We start from the raw sequence: 24165 nt of genomic DNA, 5'->3' as shown, positions 1-24165 counted from the left end.
ACTGGGTTGCTAAAAGCAGAAATTTTTATCACATTACACTAAAAGGCTGCTTGCATTTAGACATTTAAAAAAGGAAAATAAAAAAAGCAGGCAAAACCAGCAGGCAAGTCTAATTGGAAGGCTTGATTGAATTTTTTATGCAATACAATCTAGATTACAGCAAAACCTCCGCTTTGAATAGGAGGGATGCAGGCTTCCCATCAGAGCTCAAACCCATCTCCTTATAATTCAGAGGAGCCAGTTTAATCAAGGCACACCATTTTAATTGCCTAACTACCCTCCTCTCACCGACTGCAAGAGCAAGGGCTTGCTCCGAACCCCGCCAACTCATCTGCCTCTGGGGATGGACAGGGTGATGGCCCTTCCCCTGCAGAGCATCCCGAGGGGAACATCTGTCCAGTGGAAATCCCAAGGGGATGCATTTAAAAATCAATACTGGCCATTTTAATGCTTAATCCAGGAAAGTATCAGCATCAGCAGCATCGATATAAACCAAATTTAAACACACTGAGTAGGTGCACAGGCTTCGGGTTTTTGTGCACTGATTTAGCCAAATCTGTTTTTACCCCATTCAAGTCCAAATGGGGCATCTGCAACGCTGCTAATGCTTCAGGCATCCTGTCGGCCTCATCTCTCTAGCTTCTTTGATGCAATGATGCTGTTTAAAACCCAAGCCTCTTCTCTTCATGAGCAAACACTTCCAGTAAGGAACCCCCCCGTGAAGGTGCAAGATTGCAATGACAGCAGCCACCTCCCTGCCAAGGCTACATACAGAATTTTGTACTATTCTTATTATTACTGTTTTTGCAGGTTTTCACATTGCGCTCGCCACAAATTGCAATACAAAAATTCTCACTCCTGTAGTTATTTACACAGAGATCTTCCTGTTCATTAAATCTAGAAAACAAACAGCCTCATAACTGTGAAGAGATGCTTGAAAAAGTGACCCTAGGGTACCCCTATGAAGCTCAGACACCCTGAGAGAATATAACTGTGCTTGAAGCTTTTAATTTAATCTCATCTTTTGGAGACAGAAGACTCAGTGTTCCCTTCTTGAGACCAGCACCATTCCAGACACCCCATGAGAGCAGAGAAACCTTTCCAGCCGCCACCACAGGCACAAGCCCAAGCTCACAAAGCCACAGTATCACCAAGTTCTCAAGGGACACAGCATCACATTCTGCCCTTATCCATCACCCTGCCTGGGCAAATGCCACTTCAGCTCTGCAGAGAAGCCCCGTGGTGCAACACCCCCACTCTGCTCATCCTCACACATCTTCAAACCACGTTGCAGATGCCTTCTCGCTTAGGGTTGGAGTCCACCACTCTGGCCAGCAAAGAAAAACCCTTCTCCCCATCGACACCAGGCCAGTTAACTCGCAATCCAAAGCCAAAGAAGCTTCTTTGAGGGCTTCCATGTCCTGGTGGTGGAGAGGTATTGTAGGAGTCCTTGCACCTGTCCCCTGGGTGAGGCTTTATGGTACCAGTGGTGATCAGGAGCCGGGGGACGTTGCTTCAAAATTCAGAAAGGATTCCTGGCTTCGGGGCAATCTGTTGACTGACATCAGGTCTACCCAGCTCTCCAGTGAAAAAGGGTCTCCCCAGCTGCGTTTTTGCATTCATGGCTCACCAGATCTTTTATTACAGCCCAGACAACACCACTCATGACGAAGCAGGGCCCAGCAGGTCTAACCAAGCTTGAAACCCATCAAACAAACCTTTATTCCTTGATCTGAGCTTCACCATGCCCACGCCACAAGGGTCAGGAGCCGGCCATTTGCTGCATTCGCCTGGCTCACACCACAATTAACAGCCCTAATAACAAAAAGGCCCAGCAAAGCGAGCGGAGTCGCTGCTTGCTGGCTCAGGGGCTGCAACAGAGCGATGCCATCTCTGCTCAGATACCCTCAGGTAATGTTTTTGACACTTGGCCAGGAGATGGAGGTCGCCATAGGGCCTGGCTGGGTGCTGCTGCTCTCTGCTCGGCCTAGCACCAGCTGGGAAGGCCCAGAGAGCCTCCATCCACCCCTCTGCTGCAAAACAGGCTTATATTTACCTCCACCTCAACGTTTTCCTCTGTGTTCAGCCTCAGTGGCCCACTTCACCGATTTTACACTGCAGTTTGGATGCCCCAAACCCTAATGACACACCTCAGAGAGAGAATTACCCTGAGCTCAGCCACTACCTCGTGTCAGTCCACAGGAGAAGTAAATTAAATGGCTTTTGGATAATAAATCTTCACAGTGTTTTCTAGCACAAGAGCTGTAACATCACCACGAGAGCTTGAAGAAGCTGCCCATTGGATTTAGGCACCTGAACTCCAGATTCACTCCGCTACAGCCAGAGATTGCCACAGGAAACCAGCACACACTGAAATAACTGCCTCTAAAGACAAAATCTTTCAAAATCCCATTAGTGCAGGTTTTTAGAGTTGGCAAGAGCTGCCTGTCCCCATCAACTGCAACACGAGCTGTAAGAGCAGCAGCAGGAGGGAGAAAAAGCATCTTCCAGGCAATTACAGGCAATTTTTGCAGAGTGCCTCGTGGGGGGAGCAACCCCTGCCCCAAGAGGAGTACCCAAAGCACACCACCAACTCTTTATTAGATTTCAATAGTCTTAAGGACACGTCACATGGATGAGGAATGAATGCTATGCAAATCCAGCCTGAGACTGCTCCCTGCCTAATCTACCTTTAGATTCAAATGCTTATTACCACGGCATCTAATCGGGTAATGCGTAATAGGTGGGTTTAGCTTGGGCTCCAGACCATCGGCTGTGTTCTTATTTAGGAAAATGAGGTATGAAACGAAACAAACCAAATCAACACTGCAAAGAATTCAAGCTGTGGTGGAAAGCAGAGAGCAAAACCCAGGTGTGGAACAAAGTATTGACACCTACCAGTAAAAACCACGCAGATAAGCAAACATTTGGCGGCTCACCAACACCACAGTGAGCACTGATTCCTGCTCACACCCTGTGGCATCCCTGCAGGGATGCAGGTGGCTGGGCTTTGAGGGTCTCTCCCTTTTCCCTGTGGGATGTAAGGTGATGCAAGGCTCTCTCACACGCCCACACAGGACCCAGCTGCTGGCAGATGGCTCCCAGAAGCAGTGAGCCAGTCACACTGTGGCTTCCAGGCTACCAAAGCACATTACAGCTGCTCTGGGCACCCACGTTAGGGCTGCCACAGCCTGGGTAAGATGTGCCAACATGGAGCCATTTGCTGGTTTGGGGAAGCAGGGGTTCCCCTGCTGCATCAGGGCCTGCAGAAGGATGCAGGGACCATGGGGATGGCATTCCCAGAAGCCACCATCTCCCCTTTTGCTGGCAGCAGTCGTGCAAAAGGGCTGACCAACATCCTCTCCGCCCTTACCTGAACCAAGAAGGAGATTCATTTCTCTTCCAAATCTTCATCCAGCCGGGCTGTCCAAGCTGTATGCCATCCCTGCTACTGCAAGGACACAGCCAACACCCCAACCTCTCACCTACACCGTGTGGCCATGACACGCACCAGAAGCAACCCTGGGACACAGAATTCAAGCTTGACAGGTCCTCCTCTCCATCTGCTGCTCATCAGCCATGCTAAGCCTTCCAGCGATGGAAGATGGCAAGGTTTTCAACACTTGTTTTCAACATTGTCATACAACTTCCACCTTCAGGACACCAACTATCAGCAGCTTGTCCTCCCCTGCCTCCACAGCATCACAGGTAATGGGGATGCAGAACACGCAGCATCCTTTGTGAATCTGTCCAACACTGCATGTATTAAAAAGCTCTCCTGCCAACAGCTGCTCTGCCTGCTATGACAAATGGCACACAAACCTGTGACCAGCTCCAGCAAAAGGGTTGAGAAATGCAAATATTGTTACCGGCCTCTAAAGTCACTACAAGCCTGTGTTGACTCTGCAACGCTAAGGAAACCACACCTGGTGGGGGAAGCAGCACCATGAATACCAGAACTAACACAGAGGAGGCTTGTGTCTGCGAGCCCAAGCAACATAATGTACGTTTATATTAAGGCTGCAAGATGAACTTACGTTTATTAGGCATCAGAGAACCCACACGGGCAAACATCCCCCCTGCAACACCTACGTGTCTGTGCAGTCCTGCAGCGTGGGCCCTCCGGTGTCCTGTAACGTGGTAAATCCAACTAAAAGCACTCTTTATGGCTTGGATGTTCATAACATTTGTGTGTGTTCCCTGGCGGCCAGTACAGACTGAGTTTTCATTGCATCCCTTCCCTTAATAAAAACCTCCGCAACACCCTTCTGGCCCGATCCCTGTTTTGACAAACCTTGTAGCAGCTCCACATATTGGAGATGAAAATCAATCTGGAAGCAAAAAACCCAACGATGGACTTCATGAATTGTCAGTGGGGGGGGAGGAGCAGATGTACTGATCGACTTTAAGGCTTCCTTTCATCAGGAAACTACACTAAAACCATAGGTTAATTTTAAATGATGCACTTTATTACCACAGAAAGCAAGGCAGCTGATATTCTGCCTCTCAGGCACATGTGCTCTGTACTTTATAACTTACTGACTGAATATTCAAATGCTTTGAAAGAAGAAAAACAAACACAAAGGAACCGAAGGTTGCAGCTTAGAGCATTTTCACAAGCCTTTTCAATGACCCAGCTGGGTGGTGGTGAGGGCTGGACCTTCAACTCTGCTCCTCACCACCTCCTCCAGCTCATGGCAGGACCCAGAGCAAATCTTGGGGGCTTTTTCCCATGCTCCTGCAGCCAAGGTGACAGTGGGGAAGGCTGGACGTGCTGTGTTCCCATGCAGCCCAACCCCTGGCACCGATAGAAGAAAGATTTTGTCGGACTCTCCAGCCAAGGACGAGGTGGAGATGCGAGTGGGGGCTCCTTCCTAGCACCAGTGAACCACACAAACAATATTTATTTTGTCATAGGGCTTAAACACCCCTACAATGTCATACCCACTTGTGAGCCAAAAAAAAAAAAAAGCTGACATTACCATATTTATAGCCATTTCCACTTCTGGACCTCTGACTACAACAGTCTCTGGGACCAGCTCATTCCCACAGATGTCTCAAAGAAGCTCCTTCATCCCACTGCAGCACGGGACCCATGGACAGTCCTCACACATGTATTTCCAAGGGGAAAAAAAATCATTCAAAGCCTCCAAAGCTGCGTTTTCGATCATTTATTGGGGAGCTGTGGGTAACACACATGCAAAGAGCATGGTTTGCTCATGAAAAAAAAACAGGATGGCAACCTACTTGAGATGTAAAAATAATTTGATGAATAAGTATATTTAGATTTATAACCTCACAGCAGCTTTATTTATAGGGATGCCAATCACTTTTACACGGATATAAAACGGGCTGGCAGCATGCCTTCCACTATATCCAGAAACCCATCTGTAACAAATCTAAGCCGTGATATCTCTGCATACATTTGGCCAAACAATAACGCTGCCTGCCATCTTGACTTTAAATGTACAGATGGACCGGGGGGGTAGGCTCTCCAAGCCTGCCACACGGCCAAAGATGGACACATTTCGCTTTCACCTACTAGAAACCAGTTGGGGAAAGTAGGAGACGAAGGAAAACCAGTCACCATCTGGGCCACGTGGATATTAACACTGACATAATGCTGGGTGGAAAGCGAGCCGGCATGCAGCTGGGTACAGGTGAACCTCTTTCAGAGCCTCTCCTCACTGAAATTGGAAGCAATAAGCTGGGAAAAAAAGAGCCACTGGAGCTTTATAGCATCTTTGAAAGGCGAGAGATTAAGCTTGGGCTCTTGGGTATTGTCTTTTCAATCCACCACTTGAGACACGAAGCTAGGACAGAGGAAGATGCATGAGAAACTAATTGAAAGCCATCGCTTGATTTTCAATCTCAAAGCAGACAAGGATTTCTCCTGATGCTCCTTCTCTGTCACCACTGAAAACTTCATCTAAAGCCTGCAGATGTCGAGGGGAGAGGCTGCCATTGATTTCCACGGGTTTGGCATCACAGCCAGCTGGGGATGCGAGCCCAGGGCAGCCCAAACTACCCGGTGTTGTCGTGGTGGGGTTGTATTTTTTCTTGTTGCTTTTACCATCTGGAGAATGGCTTTCATTCTGAACACGTTTATTTCACAAAAAAATAAGCAAAAACTGCTCTGCACCCAGTGGTACTTCTGGGATCTGGTTGTGCCTGGCACTGGGAGAAGCAAGGGATGGCTCCGTGCAGGAGACCTTTCCTGTGGAAGTCGTGGTATTATGGCAAACGCCAAGGCAGAAAATGTTACTCTGCACTATCACTTTGAGTGGCTCTGGGAACAAACCCAGCATTCATTAACAACACTCATTCAGCAAATGATTTGAATAAGCTGAGAAGGGCTCTCTCACAGCCTGACAGCATAAGTTGATAGATTTCTGCCTCTGCTCCTTAAAAAAGTTATGAGAAAACAACTCCCAACAAACACGATCGCCTTCCAGTTCAATGAGCGGATTTACTTGACCCTGCTGTGGGGACGAGGCAACCTCTCGAGGTCCCTTCCATCTTGATTTCAATGCCATTTTATACCACAAACTGTTTACAGGCTGGCATTTGCTCTGATTCATACTCGGAAATAAATATGTCTAAAGAGTAATTGATGGAAAGGAAAAACAGAAACACAACAGCAGTTTTCTCCCCTCTCACAAAGACAAAGCAAAGGAAAACAACCAGACGTGGAGCCATGACATCCTCAATTCAAATGTTTTCCAAAACATTTCCAAATGTTTTCCAAAACTTCCAGCTGAAGCTCTCACAGCTAAGCTGTGACTCCGTCAGGGCCCGGGGCTACGTTTGCAGCTCACGACGTGTTTCAGCACAGCGGGACGGTGCGCCGGGGCATGCACCAGGATGGTTGGAGAGGCCTTTTTGGCAACTCCCTTGCCAAAAAACAACCAAGACCCTTGTGCAGAAAATGCAGTGTTTCAAAGGAAAACTTCCCCTTTCTTCCAACGTGATGGAGCCCGATTGCCACGTGGACATCTGGAAAGAGTCGGTGGATGCACATAGCCAGATGTCCTCACCTTTATGGCAGGCTTTTGGGTTTATTCCGAGCACCTTAGGAAATCATTTCTCTGCCTCTGATCAGAATGCTTAGAAAATGAAAAGAGAGAAGCTTACATTTTCTACACTTTGGCAAGAAACACTGAGGTTCCTTCTGAACACCGACGTGTTTGTGGTTATCACACAACCAGAGCTAAGGAGTTTGAGGGAGGCGCTGGTCTGAGTGCCATGGGAGGAGGTGATCCCACTTCTGCAGCCAAACCTCCCCCCTGCTGCATGCCAGCTTCCACCCGTGCCAAGAACCCTGTCAGAAATGGCAGGGTCCATAAGCCAGAGCCTCAGAAGTCCTTCAAAGTCCAAAGCTGATTTCCATCTCTTTCAACTTGCTTCTGGACACAATCAAACCCCAAAGGAGGCTGCTTTCCAAGGGAGCCCTATCAAGCGTACGTGGGCTTTAGATTAGACTTTCTGTAGAAAAGAAAAAAGCCTTGCTCGAGGATGATAAAGTCTAGACACCACAATATATTTTCCATCTGATGCAGCAAGCCTAAAAAGCCCTCCCTTGATCTCAGACTGCCATGATCAAAGCCATTATCCCATTCGGAGCCCTTCTGAAACTTTAGCTTCCAAATGTGCAAGTTATTTTTAAAATCTAAACCAGGCCAAGCCTCTTGTTTGGAGTTTTACGAGGAAATCGGGGTGTGCTCGTCCCAAACCTTCCCCCCGCATCCGCGAGTGGCTGGCGGTCGGCCCGCACGCATTTGGGGGACACAGCCCACCTCCCCACGGTGGACACAGGGGGGAATATTCCCCTTCCTTGACCGAGATGAAAGGTTTTGGAGAGCACCCGTGTCAGATGGTGCCGCGTAGCGAGCGCCAAGCCTGGTTTGCAGCAGTCAGAGGGGACCCGTGGTCAGTCCCCACAGTCGAGGCTTGCAGCGGCCAGGCTGGGAGACATCAAGGGATGGGAGTGACGAGGAGCCTGGGGACATCTGGAAGGGCATTTTGAAAGCACGCAGGTGCCAAGCTGCATATCCTGTGTCCCGAGGCAAAGACGGGTCTTGAAACAGATGGGGACGGGAGGTGACTCCCTCCATGGAGGGGAAAGGAGCAGTACAGAGCACTCATTTGCTCCAAAGCTATTTAATAGCCAAATTTATGTCCCTAGTGAGTGCCTCACTCATCTAAGCAGCTTGTAGAGCATTAACACTATAAACAAGCCGAGTTGCCTCCATTTGCTCCCAGCACCCACTTTGAAGGCACCGCTCACCTCTCTTCCCTCCTCACTCCCCATTTCCACTCTTCCTCCACTCCCAGCACCTCTGTGCCTCCTGCCACCTCTCCCTCAGCCCAACCTCTGCCCAAACACCACCACAGCAGACCTGGGAAAGCCACAGTGAAGCAAGCAGGCAAGCATGGAGAGGGGCTAGAGACCCTCCATCCCCACTGGCCTTGGGCAGCCAAGGGCAGCGCTACGCATCGCACGTCATGGGTGCTTCAGGAGGTGGTGTCAGGAAGAGGAGCCCTCCACTGGCTTTCCAGTTGGGTCAACATCACGGAAAATTTCTGTTTGACAGCCTTCCTTCAGGATTTTTCCATCACACTAGACATTTCTCACCTGAGCAGAAAGGGTGCGGGCAACAGCAACGCGGCACTGGCTGCAAGAGTGGAGCAGAAACCTCTAATGTCACTGTCACCTCTGATGGGGAAACCACAGCCATCGGGGCTGGGATTGAGCCAGTGTTACACAAAGAACGAGTTAAAAGCTGTCAGAGGGGACAACTCTCTTTGAAAAGTGGCCGTGCTGACAAGGAAATGGAAATGCTTACCCCTAACACTGGCTCTGCTGTGGCACTGGGCCCCAACTCATGCCCCAGTGCAGCAGTTTGGGATCATCTCAGAAACACAGGCTGGTTTGGGTTGGCAGGGACCTCACAGCCCATCGAATCCCAGCCCCTGCCATGGGCACAACCCCTGCCCCCAGCCCAGGCTGCCCCCAGCCCCATCCAGCCTGGCCTTGGGCACTGCCAGGGATGGGGCAGCCACAGCTCCTCGGGGCAGCCTGCGCCAGGGCCTTGCTGCCCTCAGCATGAAAAACACCTTCCTTATAACCACAGGAATTACAGCTTACCTGAGTTAGTGCAGAGAGAAGATGGACTTTGAGCTCAGCCTGCTCATGAGCAAGTTTTCCTAGCTCTGAGGGCACCGAGGCCAGGCAGATGCTGACGGCCCCACCTCGCAGCGGCCTCTTCCCTTGCATGGGAAGGCAGCGAGCAAAGCCACACCACGCATCCGTAATCCTCGACAGGGGCTAATTAAACTGCAGTTACTGACCTCAGGACAGAAGCCGGCCAGAGAAAATTTATGGTCTGCATCACACGGGCGAGCGGAGGAGCTGATGGGCCGGCAGCTTTGGGGTTTAAAAGGCTGTGGGACTGCATCCATCACCGGGAGCAGCGCGCGCCCCGCACCCTCGGCCCCGAGGGTCGCGCACGGGATATCTGACGCGATAAATTAGGCAGCTGACGAGCCAGCATCGTGACTGCTGACTGCTAGCATGGCTTCCCAAGAAAGCAAAACCAAGGAAAAGAGGGAAATTATCGAGCCTCATGCATTGTCCTCTGTGCCACCGCCAGCATCACTCTGGCCCCTCTGCACAGGCTGCTCTCACAGTGATAAATATTGAAGGGAAACAGGCACATCATTCATTTAGGCTCTGTGCATGAATCGGGGGTGGCCCCAGCACCACACCTGTCTCGTGGTGAGCTTTTCCAGCCCTCTTTTCCTGTTTTTCAGTGTTTTTCTGTGTCGTTCTTGCATTAGGGAGGGGGGAAATACATACCCCACTGTCTTCCCTTCCAAAACCCTATGTGCAAATAAAAGCTGGAAATCAATTGGATCGCCAGGCCTGGGAAACTTGTAGCACTAATTCATTTCCAGGCAGAACCGTGACTTTTATAAGGGACACCACCGAGTGAAGGAGTCAAAGGCATAACTGTACAAGGGAAAGCAAACACCCTTTATTCCTGCAAAGACATTTTTCTCCCTCAAAACGACCCCGAGTAACACAGAGCCTGCCAGTTTACAGGGGTATACACTGAAGGCTTGGCTGAAAGCAAGCTCATTAAGCTGGCTGGGTCGTTAAGCGCCAATCAAAGCAGGCAGTCCTCTGATCATCACATGAGGGGTTGCGAACCAAACACTTAAATCAGGGAAATCACCAGCGGGGAAAATCTTTCCAACCCACCCCCCCAGGCAAAATCCACCACCACCACCACCCTCTTTTTTTTTATTTACTTACATAAGCAGCATGACAGATAACTTGGAGGAAATCAGATGCTTAATGATTAAGCGACACTCAGGCAGCACTCTGAAAGATAAATACGCCCTTTGGAAACCCTGCAACAAAAACAGAAGGTATAAACAGACAGTAACTAATTATTCTGATTAAATCTTGGAAGACCTGAAATACCCGACCCGGCCAGACTGCAGCAGAACAAAGCCCGTGTGTGCCTGCGCGGCTCGCAAAAAAAAAATCAGTCACACCCTTTCCAAAAGAATTCGCAAAAATAAATGCGAGTGCTTTTTGTTTGCATGCGTGTTCCTTGAGGTCTGCGCCGGTAGGAAACCTCTGCAGTACCCCGGGGGGATCCGTTGCCATCAGCTAAAATTAGACATCAATGAAAGCAAAGTTCCCCGAGCGGGTAAACACGGGGTTGTTCCTCCGGCGTGTGAGCGAAGCTCCCACCACGCGCTTTGGGAGTGGCACGCTGGGCTTTTCCTCCCCTAAAGGCCATCGAAACCAAAAACGGAGCTTTTTTTTTTTTTTTTTTTTTTTTTTTTGATTAAAAGAAATTAAGGGAAGTAAATAAGGCGTGCTCCCGGGGAGAAGCAGAGGGGGCAGGAGCACACGGATGGGATGTGGTGTGCTGGGATGCGATGGGATGCTTGCTGCAGTGCCGGGGCACTTGCAGAGCCCCCCTGCAGCTTTCCCATGAAATGGGAAATTTTCATTTTCATTTCAAATTTCCAGCATGGGCCATGAGCACAGCACCAGGAGCCTCTGTTACACAGCAGACACGGCATCCAGAGCAGGGCAAGGGGATCTGCTCAGCAGACATCGCCCTGCTCTCCTCGCCTCGGAGGAGAAAACTTCATTTTCCTTCCCCTTTTCTCCCTGCCCTCCCCCACCACGCTAAATACCAGCGAGGCTCGGGGGAATATTTAATCTCAAACCTCAGTAATCAATCAGTTCGCCCTTGCACGCGAGCAAGAGTTGCAGCATTAAGCACCAAATCCCCTTTCTATCCAGCAATGCCACGTTTTAATTACGTACATAAAATTCGCCTTTTAACATAAATCTCGAACGGATCCCGCCAGCCCTGGGTGGTGGGTTGGGAGGGACACGGGGACAGGGGGAGGAAGGGGAGGAGAACCCATGGTGGCAATTATTGGAAATGACAACTTGAAACGGCTGCTCCGGTTTGCTGCGGGCACGACGACGCTTTGACCTTGGGTTTGCTCCTCACCCTGGCGCAGAGGATGGGCAGAAAGCTGCTGAGATCCCGCAGCCAGCCCCAGCGCCACGAGCTGCATCGCCTTCATTGCCCCGCGCCAGCTCGCAAGATGGAAAACGGGGGCAGCAAACACACGGTGGGCACGCATTAAAAGGTTTGGGCCAGGCTGTGGTAGAAACAACAGCAGCGGTGTCTCTCCACCAGTGCTAGGAGCTTACTCAGAGCCTCTCCAGCTCGGTTTGAGGAGTTTTAGGATCACTCCCCGCTAACATTTGTTCCTTCCCAAGTGCAAGCATCACCAAACCGACAGGACCATCGCAGGGCTGCCAGCACACCAGGCAGGCATCCCTCCCTGGCACCACGCCCCAAGTGACAAACATCGATGTTAAAACCCTATATATTTTAAACACAAACACACACACACACAGACTTTTCCAATATTGGGGAACAAAAGACGGGACATCCTGCTGAACCATCGTGTGCAGCTCGGCTGCTCTCCACAGCGACAAAGGAAATCAGAACCAGAGCCCACGTGCACACCCGCTCGCCGCGGCGTGTTTTGGCTCTGGGAACATTTCTGGGTCCCCCCCAGCGCAAGCTCTGATCTGTAAGAGCTGCAAAATGATCTTGCAACCCCCCTGACCGAGGAGCAGAGGGCTCCAGGGTCCACGGGCAGCCTGAAGCGCCAGGCTCACCAGCTCCAAGGTGCCCAAAGCAGCACCGCAGCACGAGGAGAGGACAGAAATCAGCTCCTGCACATGGCAGGGAGCTTCTGCCCCTCTGTGCAAAACGAAACACCCCAAAAAGCCACAGCGTGCAGAACAAAGCCAGCTCAGGTCCTGGGGCTTGGCCGCTGGGTGAACCCACCCGTGACGGCCGCTCCTGCCCCGCTGGATCGCAATGCTCCGATAAGGCAACAGAAACAAGCTCGGGTTTGGGGATGGCGGTGTTATCTTTGACTTCTTTACACGGAGCAAACCTGTGGTTTTGAGCCCTGTTCTTCCAGGCACGTCCCACAGCGGGCTCCTTAAGCACACATGCGTGTATCGCTTTCAAAGGACGCACGCACCCTGGCTCGCAGAAGCAGTTTTCGGAAGGGGATGTGGTGCGGTGCAACGGGAATTTTCCAGTTCCTCTCGGCAGGAAATGCCACGCTGAGATCTGAAAGGCAAATTTACCTGCAACCGAGATTCCTGCGCCCCGGTTTCCTTCAAAAGGCGGCCGCTCCCTCCCCCCTTTATTTTTGGCTTCGCTTTCCCCGAGACTTGTAACATCAGGAATTGCTTGGCACAGGGACAAATTCCTCAAGCTCCACACGCATACCTAGAGAAACTGTTTCACTTACAGACGCCCTGATCCCTTCAGCCCACGCTGGTGGATGCTCATTTTGGAGGGACCAGGCAGGGCTGGACACCCTCAGCGTGCTCCCCAAAGAGGATGGTGCACCGGGACTGGTGCAGTTCAGGATGGAGACACTCGGCATCCGGAGCCAGCTAAACCTCCCAGGCACAGAAGCAAGGATGAATTCATCGATTCGTGGAAAACGTCCTCCTAAATGACTTCTTTCGGAGCAGCAGGAGTGGACAAAATGAGGGCTATTGGGCTGGGCTGGCAGCAGCGCTGCGGGAGCGTCAGCTCTGGAGAGCACTCGTCTGGCTGCAGCTTCCAGGTGCGTGCTCCTCGCCAGGCTGAGAGCTGCTGGATGCTCACCGCCGCCTCCTGACAAAGTGACGAGCTCTTGAATTTTTCAGTTTCTCGAATAAAAGGCAAGAGGAGCTCTCGTATTATGCACAGCACAAAGCGTTTTCCCCGGCTCCTGTGCATTTGCAGCACTTCTGTGAGCTCTTACATCAGTCAAACCAGCCCCTTCCAACGCCAATGCCCAGACCCACGGGACCAGCACAGCCCCTGCTGCCAGCCCATCGCATGCCCACGGCCAAAGCTGCCGCTTCCCGGGCAGATTCAACATTAAAGAGCCTTTTGTTGCAGCGACTGCAGCTTACCGAGACTCAAACCACCGTCCACAGCTCCAAATCACCTTCTGGAACCATTTACCGAGCCCCCGTTTTCAGCTCATCTGCCAGTTTGTAAGTCAGCATCAACCCGAGATCGATTTTTTCCAGCATCAGCAAGGACGCTGAGTACCGACGGATGCGCTCCCGCAGGATTATACCTGCAAGAAGTGCTGCGGGAACACCTCTGCCTCTTACAAATCCCCCCCGCTGGTGATATTAAAACCACAACGAACCCCAGAACCTCGTTGGGGGATGCTGGGGAGGAAACGTCACCTTTACATAGCGAAAATGGAAAATTAAATGCATTCGTAGCAGTGCAGCATGCAAACTCTTGTGCTCCTGGCTCTCCAGTCTGAGAGCTTCTTATTGTTGCTCTGTCATCACGAACACCTGAGAGACAAGGGACAGCAGCGTGCCAGGCCGTGTCTGGTAGCTGTGCGCTCACGTGATGGGAAGAGGAGGGTGGAAATAGAATAAAAAGGGATTAAAGATGGGGAGGGAAGTGGCGTCGGGGAGGAAAACCACAGCGCTGGGCTCCTGCTGTGCTCACAGAGGAGGGCACCAGGGACACGGCTCTGCTGCATTTCGGAACCGAGCAGGTGCCCGCAGCAGAGCAGAAACCACGCTGCTCTCGGAAAGCCACCCCCTTGTTTCCTTCACCGACCAACTCACACGAGGTGACCTTGCAAGGCAAAGCCAACTCCCCCCGCGTTTGTCTCTAATTTGCCTCCCCCACCCATTTTTAAGCCAAACCAAGGATAACGCCCTGCTCTCCCTTCAGGTCACTGGTTTCTCGTAGGCACCATGACGTGCGTTAATATTACTCATTTATAGGACACCCGCAGCTCTTATTGCCCTGGGTGGCTGCTGGCAGGGCCGGGGCTGGCACCGTGCTGCCAGCACACACACAGATAAGGGGTGACCCCGGCTGCCGAGGACGAGCGTGGTGACACACTCCAGATAAGCAAAGGGGAAACGGGGTTTCAAAGCAGGGCGCCGACACGCAGAGCAGGCAGCCACGGGTGGCTCCCACCTCTCTCACCACTCATTTCACCACTTATTTAGCTCAGAAGTTGCCTCCGTCGGAGACCCCGAAGATGCCGCAGCACTTCTCACCCGCTGTGAATTTTTGGTCTCTCGAGGCCTCCTGGAAGCCCAAACGCAGAGGAATCTCGGATGCTATCCCACAAGACAAGCCTCAGGAGGTGAGCTACATACACGATATTCCCCCACTGGTGTTTATTTTCCCTTTTTGCCTTCCCAGACAAAAAGGCCCTACCTCTGCTCAAGCCGACCAACAGCTTCTTATTCCTTTGCATCCTCAAATACTCCACTGCTAGCTCTGGGAGGCCAGCAGACACCTCTCCATCCTGCCCTCCTCTCCACCCTGAAGCCTCCAGCCGTGCCCAGGTAGCCACAGCGTGGCCACCAAACCCTAAAACACGTAATATCAACAAAAGGTGATGGCCCCACAGCAAGACCAACTGCTTCTACAGCCCACATCCCCCCGAGCTAGAGATGTCCACGCAGTATCAGACATCCCACAGCTTGGCCACCAGCACGGCCCAGCCACGGGCTAGCAGGAGGCAGCAGCACCTTGCCCATGGGGTGTCCTCTCCCCACCGAGTCCCGGCATGGGATTCTCCTCCTGGGCCTGTTTGGAGCCGCTTTGCATAACCAAAATCAGAGCCGGCCGCCGTAACCACATCTTCAAGGGTGTGTTTAACTCCGATGGAAGACAAAAGGGGTTTGGGTCCACCGCAGATTAAAGGAGCTCAGCCTGGTTCCTTCAGGAGCTCGCGGCCGCCCCGAGCACGTCTCAGGCAAACGCGCTCCTTGCAGCTCGGTGGCCTCAGGAGGAGGCACAGACGGGCTCCTGCGAGGCTTTGACAGGGGAAACGCAGAGCGAAGAGGTGGAGGAGTAGGTCCAACAGGTTCTCCGAGCCTCGGGCACGGCGCAGTCTCACCGGGGTGGCTGTCATCCGTCTGGACCCCGCGATGAGGCGCAGTGACCTCCGCGGCTCCTTCAGCCCCAAGGGAGGAAGAGGAGGAGCCGGGACAGCGGGGGGAGGATGAGGACATTTCCCTCCTGGTCTTCAGCTGCTCAGCTCCAGGGCAAGGCCTGTTTTCCCCGCCTAATTTCCACCTGTAACGTTTCATCCCCCGGCTCCTCCAGCGCGGTCACAGCACGCAGATGGGACCGAAGACAGGGTTATTTTTACATTTTCCCCCCCCGGGAAGCCACATCAAGTGCCACGTCGCGTCAGATCACCAGCACGCTGCCGCCTCAGCCCCGGCTCCATCGCAGCCCAGCTGAGCACCAAAACCATCTCACGCTTTTGGGTCTTTTTCTTGAGGTTTTCGGGCTTGGCCACGCCACGATGCACCAAAGCCCACGGACCGCGTGGAGGAGGAGCACTGTGCCAGCGTCAGGGATTTCTTTAAACCCTGATCTCTGGGCACTTTTATACAGGGAGGAAAAGCCCAATGCTTACACGAGCAATTGAAGAGCTTCTGGGCTTCACGGAGTCGTGGTGCTGTGATGCTCCTGCTCCGTGCCAGGACAGGGACGTGGCGACAGTCGGGTGGCCACCAGGAGGGTCAGGATGGGGAAAATTGGATTTTTTTCAACAAAGGGAGCAGTTTGCCCAATGTTTTATTCCCCTCCTTCCCTTCAGGTTATGCTTGTCATCACCCGGGCACACCAGAGCAGCCTGGCGTTCACCAGAGCAGGTTCTGTGCTGCTTCTCTGCAGTTACTTTACAAATAGCGAAAACAAACAAATAATGAACGTCTGCACCCTAAAAGCATCCCACGGCCCTTCCCCCGCCAACACCTCCCCGAGCAGAGCGCAAATCCAGCTGCTCCACAATCTTATCTCGACGCAGAAACAGTCTGGGAGGAGATACAAGGGTTTCCCTGAAGGCACGGTTTATTAAAGGCATCTTTATTTAGCTGCTTTTCTTCAAAAACACTGCACTAAAGCGCCGCTCCCGGATGGGTTTTCATTGCAGCAGCCGGGCAAGCCAGAGGCAAACCCCATTGAGGCAGGGATGTGGGGATGGGTCCCCGCTGCCACCCACACCTGGAAAGCTGCTGGGCTCCTTCCCAGGCTTAAAAGCAGCCCAGAAACAGAGCCCACGGCCAGCCCACGGCACTTCCAGGCACCCAAAAGCTGCAGCAACCCCGCTCAGAGCCACCCGGAGCTCTGGGGACGTGCACTGATGGGTGTTTTGGTGCACCACAGTGATGCAGCCCACGGAAAGCTCCCAATTTGCTCGGCAGCTCCGCGTCTGTCCCCTCGCTGCGTACATTGGCTTTGCACACCCGTAGCCAAACGCACTTAATGCCAGGCTTCGAGAAACACCGAGCTACAACACCACGAAACAAAGAGGCACCGGTTTGCTCACATCCCCGGGACCTTCCCTGCAGCCACGGCTTCTTATTTATCCAACACGCGACCTGTACACGTCGAGCTATTTTAATCCCTCCTGCTATTAATGGGCGGAAAAGGCACTTGGGTGAAGGCGTTCGGCAAAAATCTCATTTAGAGATCAAGACAAGCTTAATTGGTTTCTAGCCAGACCCGCACAAAGATGGGTTACTCCACAAATACAGTTGCTAATCTGCCCATTATACTCCGTAAGCCCCCAACGGACAAAGAAAAAGGGGGGAAAAAAAGAAGAAAAAAAAAATAAAAAAAAGACAAGATGCACAAAGGAACGCGGGGTTTTGAGCACGCTACTTGGAACAAGGAGCAAATTTGGGGAAAAAAGCTGCGGATCCTGCAGGAACAAGGGGGTTGCTCTTTTTTGGGGAAAAGGAAGAGCCAAGTAGTAAACACAATAACAAAACCTCATCTAATGGGGATCAAATGTGTGTTTTCCCCCCTCGCACCACGCGCAGCCACCATGCATGTCGGGTTGGTGGGGAGCGTCCCCAGCAGCTATTGTCTCTGCAGGTCTGCAGCAGCGAGGGGAAAAGCCAACGCGGCCGAGGAAATGTCACTTCACGAGTGGTGGAGCTGAAAGGACGGAGAGCCTCGTGATTAAAAAGCGCACGGGACCCGAAACCCTGGAGAGCTGAATTCACTTCCTCACTCGGCTGCAAAGAAAAAATAATAAAAAAAAAAAAATAGCGAGTTTCCTGTGTGATCACATCCTAGATGATTTATTCACGTATCTGGTGTTGAAAACCGAGGGGAGGGGGGCGGAAAGGAAGCAGGAGGAGGAAGGGGAAGAGTCGATCCTGCGGGTTTTTAATAGGCTTGGGGTTAGCCGAGCACTGCAGCGGCTCAGCTCCCGGCCCGCGGCGCGGATCCTGCCCTGGGAATCGCCAGGCAGGTGATGAGAGGGCTCGCTGCTGCCAGCCTTGTGCAACAGCCCGAGACTCCCTGCTCTGGCGTAGGAGGCCTGTTTATTTCTTCAGATGCCAGCCAGTTTTGCTGGGTGGGAAGAGCGGCACCCCGGGGACACCCCACGGCACGGCGCCGCCAGGCCCCGCAGCCGCGGCCTCTCCTCCAGGTGCAGCCCAAAATGTGACACGCAGGGAACAAGACGGGGACACGAGGCAAGCGAGCCGCAGCCGGGACTCAGGGCAGCACCATCTGCATTCGAAGTGCTTCGGTCGAAGTACAGCAGGAGGCTTTCCCCACGCACACCGCAGCACCGGGCTCTCACGCTCCAGCTGGTCCAGCCCCGGCCCGAAGTCAGCGGAGTTTCATCCGATGCCACTGCTGGGCACCTCCTGGAAATCCACCCGTTGAGCATGTCGAGGTTAAAGTCCTCCTTACTCGGTTTTTGCTCATGTGGAAATGCGTCAGGCTGTCGGATGGCTTGAAGCAGGGACAGGCTGCATTTTATGGGCCTTTTTAAGGAAGTTGTATCATGACGACTACGGGAAACGCTCGGGCTCGTGCCTACACACTCCACAGCAGACACGTCACGTCTGAAGACACCACGATCACTGCTGCATCCCTCACGATGTAGAGCTGGCAAATGCTGAACTCAGCGAGTGGAAGAGCAGCCTTTAGTACAGAAGTAAACGCACAAAAACGCACCAAGACTTGCCTCCAACTCCAGATCCAAAAGTAAGAAGCTGTCTGTAGGGATTACGGTGTTTAGCACGCTCCAGAAATTTTTCCTGACATCTTCTTGCTCTGTGTAATGGGGAGGAGGGACTTCTTGCAGCTCCGGAGCCACCAGCGATTTCACGTGTGATATCCCAGACAGCAGCCTGCGCCGAAGATAAAAGGAGCTGGAGTTTAAAAAGGGAACTGAGTTGTCCCCGGGGAGCCTCCAGCCGCTTTGTGGGACGCATCCGTAACGAGGGGACGGTGACGAAGGGAGCGCCGTGTGTCAGGTCTCCAAGCCAACCCCTTCCTGCCAGAGAGCTTCAGCAAGCAAACGCCTGACGTGAAGTAGCTGTCAGGACAGACATTTGAAGCGTCGCCTCTTGTAAACAGGGTTGCTCCGGAGGCACGGGGGATTAGGGCAGTTCAAACAGTCCTCGGCGTGACTTACCGGAGCGGATCTGCAGCTTCAGCTCCTCTGCTGCCCAGCTCTTGCCCGGCACCCCTGACAAACACCAAAGATCCCACCCCGAAACCTTCGACCCCACCAACATCCCTGCACGCAAGCAGGGGCAGGGACGGTGATGGGAGAAGCCCCAAATTCCAGAAGAAAACCCCCAGAAGAAAACCCTCACCCCCGTAAAGCACTGAAGGAACCCCCACCCCACGGTGATTTCCCCAAAACCGCCAAACACAGCCAAGTTTTGCTCTGGGTAGGGAGCCCGGCTGCTGCTGTTTGATTCAAAAACCCCAAAGCCGGGCTCTGAGCAGCACGGGCTGCCTTTCCCCTGCCTCTTGGGGCTGATGGATTAACTGGGTCTTCCCAGTTTCTATCACCAGCGTTTGGCTGCTGATGGGTTGCTGGGAGCTGTGCACAACCCGTTTCCAGCCAGGGCTTTGCTCTCGCAAGAAGGGACGAGGAATCCCATTGCAAAACTCCCGGTGACAGCCTGGGAGTTCACCCGCTCGTAAAAATGCTCGAGCCTTGGCGGCGCGGCCCGGCGAGGGGCAGCCCGGGTTTTGGGGCAGGTAAGCCGTGCACACATGATTCAGGTGAGCAGCACGTAGCTGGGAGTGCATAGCTAAGTGCTGCTCACCCGAAGGAATGCGGGAGGCGAAACAAGAAGCCACTTGTCTGGCACGGTGAGGAGCCCTGCAATAATCCGCGCCGCCCCAACAGCGCCGAGGAGCCCGGCTCTCTGAAGGATGAGGCCGCCAGCACCACGATCCCACCAGGATGGGCAGCGGGCAGGCTCGGGAGGACGAGGACACCTCCAAATCAACATCATGCCACCACTCCCTGAGCACTTTACGCAGGCACCGCCGTGAGTCCTCATTGCCAAGTCTGGAGGTTCAGAACCAGGGCTCCAAAACAACTTGGAAGCAGCCAAAAAATAGCAAAGCAACCGCCCTGTCCTTCAGGAAGGCACAAAAAGTGAACAAACAAGCACCAGAAACCCATCTCTGATGCTCTAACGCCGTGCCACCAGCCAGCTCTGCCACAGTGGCACGGACCCTGCCACCACGACGGCCCCTCCGGCGGGTGACAGCAAGGTTTTGCACCGCCTGTCAAAGCCTGTCCGTGCAACCCGGTCAACGAGCAGCTTATTTATTACCTTTATTACTCCCGATAATAATGACTCATCAATGAGCGCCAGCAGGTTGGGCCGCCCCGTCCATCTGGCCGATTTAGGAAGTGACTTCCCCGCGCAGGTGCTCCCGGCAGCACAAAGCCCTTTCATTCAGCAAAGCCAGAACAAAAGCCGGAGGCCGAGCACTGACCGCCAGAGGAAGCACTAACGAAGCCGGGGGAGCGCTGATTCATGTGGAGCACGCAGAGGTTGCTCCCGAGCTCGGCGCGGGGCAGGACACCCGGAGAGTGACCCCACCTAACTTCACCGCGAGGAGAGCCGGGGCAGATGCTGCTCGGGTGATTTCACGCATTATTTTGTGCTGCTGTAACGCAGGTGGCTGGCGTTCAGACCACACCGCTGACGGAACAAAGCCCTGTCGGTTCACCTCATGAAAGTCTCCAGGTAACCAACCCCGTATTTACGGTGTGCCAGGCTGCTTCTCTCATCTCCACCTCCTTTGTTTTCTTCTCGGAGGCCACAGAGATTTGAAAGTTTTATGACTCACTCGGCTGAGATTTTCCACGCTCCCCCAGAACTCCTGGTTCTTCAGCACGCTCCAGAGCACTGTGACACCCCATGAGGACGGCAGGCACCGGGCACAATCCACCTCCCGAGAGGGCAGGTGGGAAAGGTGGCACCAGCACAGCTTTATCCCAGCTGGGCTCAGACCAAGACAGCAGCAGGAAAAGGAAGAACCAAAGACAAATTGCAAATGCACTATGCAAAAAAGCTACAGCTGGCATATTTAAGTGCTTCCCAAACTCCTGCTAGCTGTTCCTCCCATCCCCTAGTACAGTCAGCACGCAGAGTAACCTATATGCTAAGCCATATAGGTTCAAGTCAGCGTAGACACTCAGTATTTTTTCCCCAACTTGCTCCCTTTTGTTCAGATCACCTTTTTCAGCGCAGAGCTGATGTTTGTCATGGTGCAGAAGCGAAAAGTACATATATCATTACCTTCAAGAGGAAGGAAAAAAAAATCAATGTGGACACGATTTGAATTTTACAGCGTTCGACTACCACGACTTGCAAAAAACCAGCTGTCCCAGCAGGTCATGCAAGCTTCATAGGACAGCTGTAAGACGCAAGATCTTCCTTCCCCTTTTAAAAGAGATTTACTTATATAAAAATGTGTATTAAAAAGAAAAACGCATGCAGGCTGAAGCCCTGTAGTTAAGGCCCACTCGATTACAGCAGAACGAGTGCGCCCTGCTTCACAGGGCCTCACCAGTCGATCCACGCAGCCGGGCTGAGATATTTAATTACCAGCATCAAGTCAGAAACCAAAGCACCCAACAAAATCCTCATTTGTGCGAGAAGCCTGCAGAAATCCCGTCGAGCAGGCTTTGGCAATCTCCAAAGCTGACAGCTGGACGCCCTTGCTTATCTCCTGCTGGAGCGCGCGCGCGGAAAAGCCCTGAATGCTTGCAGTGCCGAGCGAGCCGTGCAAGCAGCCCCGCCGGCCTCTTGTAAAGGCTCACAGAAATAGGCGAGCTTCATTTATTAATACTTCAGGGATAAAAGCGGCCGTGCAGCAGCAGCTCGGTGCGTACGAGTGAAGAAGGAGGATGGGCAGGGGACGAGCACGCAGTGCCCACCGCCAGCCACCCTCACAGGTACGCTCGCTGCCCACGCAGGAGGGATCGATGCAAGGGTTGATCTCTTCAGTGGGATCCCTCAAAGAAAACCTTTCAAGCAGAAGCTGGGAGGCTGCTGGTGACCAACAGCATCATCACACCCACTCGGGCACCCCGCTGTCTGCCCCTCGTGCTGGATTTCAGCGGTTTTGAAGCTGGGAGCGAGCCAGCAACATGATGGTGGGCACAGGTGGGACCAGGGGGGCTCCGGGCCAGCAGGTAAACCCCACCCGAAGGCTTTCTGCAAGGGAGGAGTCACTCGGCGGTGGTGACAGCTCAGGAGAAGAGGGGGAAGAAGCCAAAACAAAGAACAGAAGCAGGGGGAGATAACCATGACCCGGGGCCGAGCGGCCGTCGCCCCCTGCTCTTCCCATCCGTGGAGCCCTTCCTGCTGCCTCCCGAAAACAAAGGGTCAGATAAGGAGCCGGCTCAGGTCGAGACCGGTCTGACTCCGCTTCCAGCCCAGGGCAGCGGATTCGGGGCTGCTCCTACACCTCACCCATCCTGTTTGCCTCCCCGGGGCGGAGGCCGGGACGCGGAGCCGGCTGCGTGCCCGGCCAGCCCCAAAACACCGCAGGGCCGCACGCAGCGACCCGGCTGGACAAGGAGGAGGACGAGAAGGAGGAGAAGAAGAAGAAGGAGGAGGAGGAGGAGGAAGCCTCCACGCTTCCTGCTGTCCCACCTTGCCTGGTCGGGGATCCCAGAGCCTGGCTCTCGCTCCCTGGAGCACGCAGGAGGCGGGTGGCCACCGGTGGCGTCTGGCTGGTCCCCGAGCAGAGCGAGTCACTCATTAACCGAGGAGCGGCCAGGTGGAGGTCCGGCCCGCGGCCAGGAGGAGGTCGGGCCCGCGAGGCCACGCAGGAGGCCGGCAGGGGGAAAGGAAGCCGGTGGGAAGAGGCTCGCAGCCCGCGGGGCCCATGGAGCCCTCGCTGCGGGCGGGCAGGGAGCGCCGAGCGCTCCGAGGTATCGCCGTGCAGCCGGGCCCGGGGAAGGAAAGCGGGGCTGTGCTGCGAGGCGGCCTTCGTGCGAAACACCGCCGGGTTTTGTGTGCAGTATCGGGATCGACCTCTAGAGAGGGAAAAAAAAAAAAATGGGGGAAAAAAAAGAAAAAAAAAAGGGAAAAAAAGGAAAAATAAAGGAAAAAAAGGAAAAAAAGGAAAAAAAAGGAAAAAAAAAGGAAAAAAGCCGTGTCTGCTGTCCTCGGTGCAGCGGGGTGAAGCTGGCTCGGTGCATGGTGGTGAAGGTCTGCGGCACTCGGGGGCCACCCGGGGGTCCTGGCACCCTGCTGCCCACCTGGGATTTGCACGGCCAGCTCCTCATGCCCTGCTTTGCAGCAAGCAGCCCCTTGTCTGAGCTGCCGCCCAAGAGAACCACTCGGCTCTGGACAGCAGGAGGGCTCTGGTGTGGCTTTGCCTTAAATCAACCTTGATGCAAAAAGGATGCCCAAAGCACCGAAAGGATGTGAGCAGCCCCCGAGGATGAAACCCCAACGCTGCCGCTGATGGCTTCGCATCCACCCAAGCACAATCCGACCGCAACCACCGCAGCGGAGGCATCGCCCTTTCTGCGCCCCCGACCCAAATTCTCCATAAATCCCCCCAAAACCCTCATCCTGGAGGGTGACACAGCCAACCCGCCCACCCCCCCGACCCCAACCCCGCTCCCCCCCAGCCCCATGCCGACCTTACGCTGCCCCTGCACAGCACCGAGGGGCTCCAGCACCCTTGGGTGGGCAGCCTCAACTCCTCCTTCGCCACCCAGCCCCGCTCCCCTCTCCACATAGGGACCCCGAGGGGGGTCCCCAGGGCTCGGTAGGGCACTCACCGAGCGGCTGCGGACCCCCGGTACCTGCCGGTGCGGCGCGGAGCCCGCCCGGCCCCTGCCCACAATGGGCCGCGGCCGCCCCGCCCCGGGCCGCCCCTCGGCTCGGCCCCGCCGCCGCCATGGCGTCACTCGGCCCGCCCCAAGATGGGGGCGGCGGGGATGGGGTGGTGCTGGGGGCTGGCACCGGGGGGTAGGGGGTGAGGGAAGGGGTATGGGTACAGGGAGAGGATGGGGGGAGCTGGTGTGGGGCATAAGTACTGTGAGGAGAGGGTGGGGGAGCTGGGGGGGGGGGCTGGGGAAGAGGGGGCTCAGGGCAGAGCTCGGTGCTCTCTGCAGGTACCTGGAAGGGGTGGGGAGCTGGGGGTCGGCCTCTGCTCACAGGTAACCGGTGATGGGACCAGGGAATGGCCTCGAGTTGTGCCAGGGGAGGTTGAGGTGGGAAATGAGGAG

General features: G+C 53.9%; 1 protein-coding gene across 1 annotated transcript in view; it reads right to left on the bottom strand.

Annotated features, from left to right (window-relative positions):
• DAAM1 (dishevelled associated activator of morphogenesis 1) overlaps window positions 1–23785 on the bottom strand; it is an 82878-nt gene extending 59093 nt beyond the window's left edge. The window contains exons 1-2 of the mRNA XM_082762155.1: window positions 23716–23785; window positions 10319–10416 (exon numbers count right to left, since the gene is read on the bottom strand). The gene's annotated coding sequence lies outside the window, so the exon portion shown is untranslated. The remainder of the gene's footprint in view (window positions 1–10318; window positions 10417–23715) is intronic.
• Between the last annotated feature and the right edge of the window lie 380 nt (window positions 23786–24165).

The sequence above is a fragment of the Aythya marila genome, assembly GCF_965140915.1.
Source record: "Aythya marila genome assembly, chromosome: 5".
NCBI lineage: Eukaryota > Metazoa > Chordata > Aves > Anseriformes > Anatidae > Aythya > Aythya marila.
The sequence above is the reverse complement of the archived record's forward strand: the minus strand, read 5'-3'. Positions and strand labels throughout refer to the sequence as shown.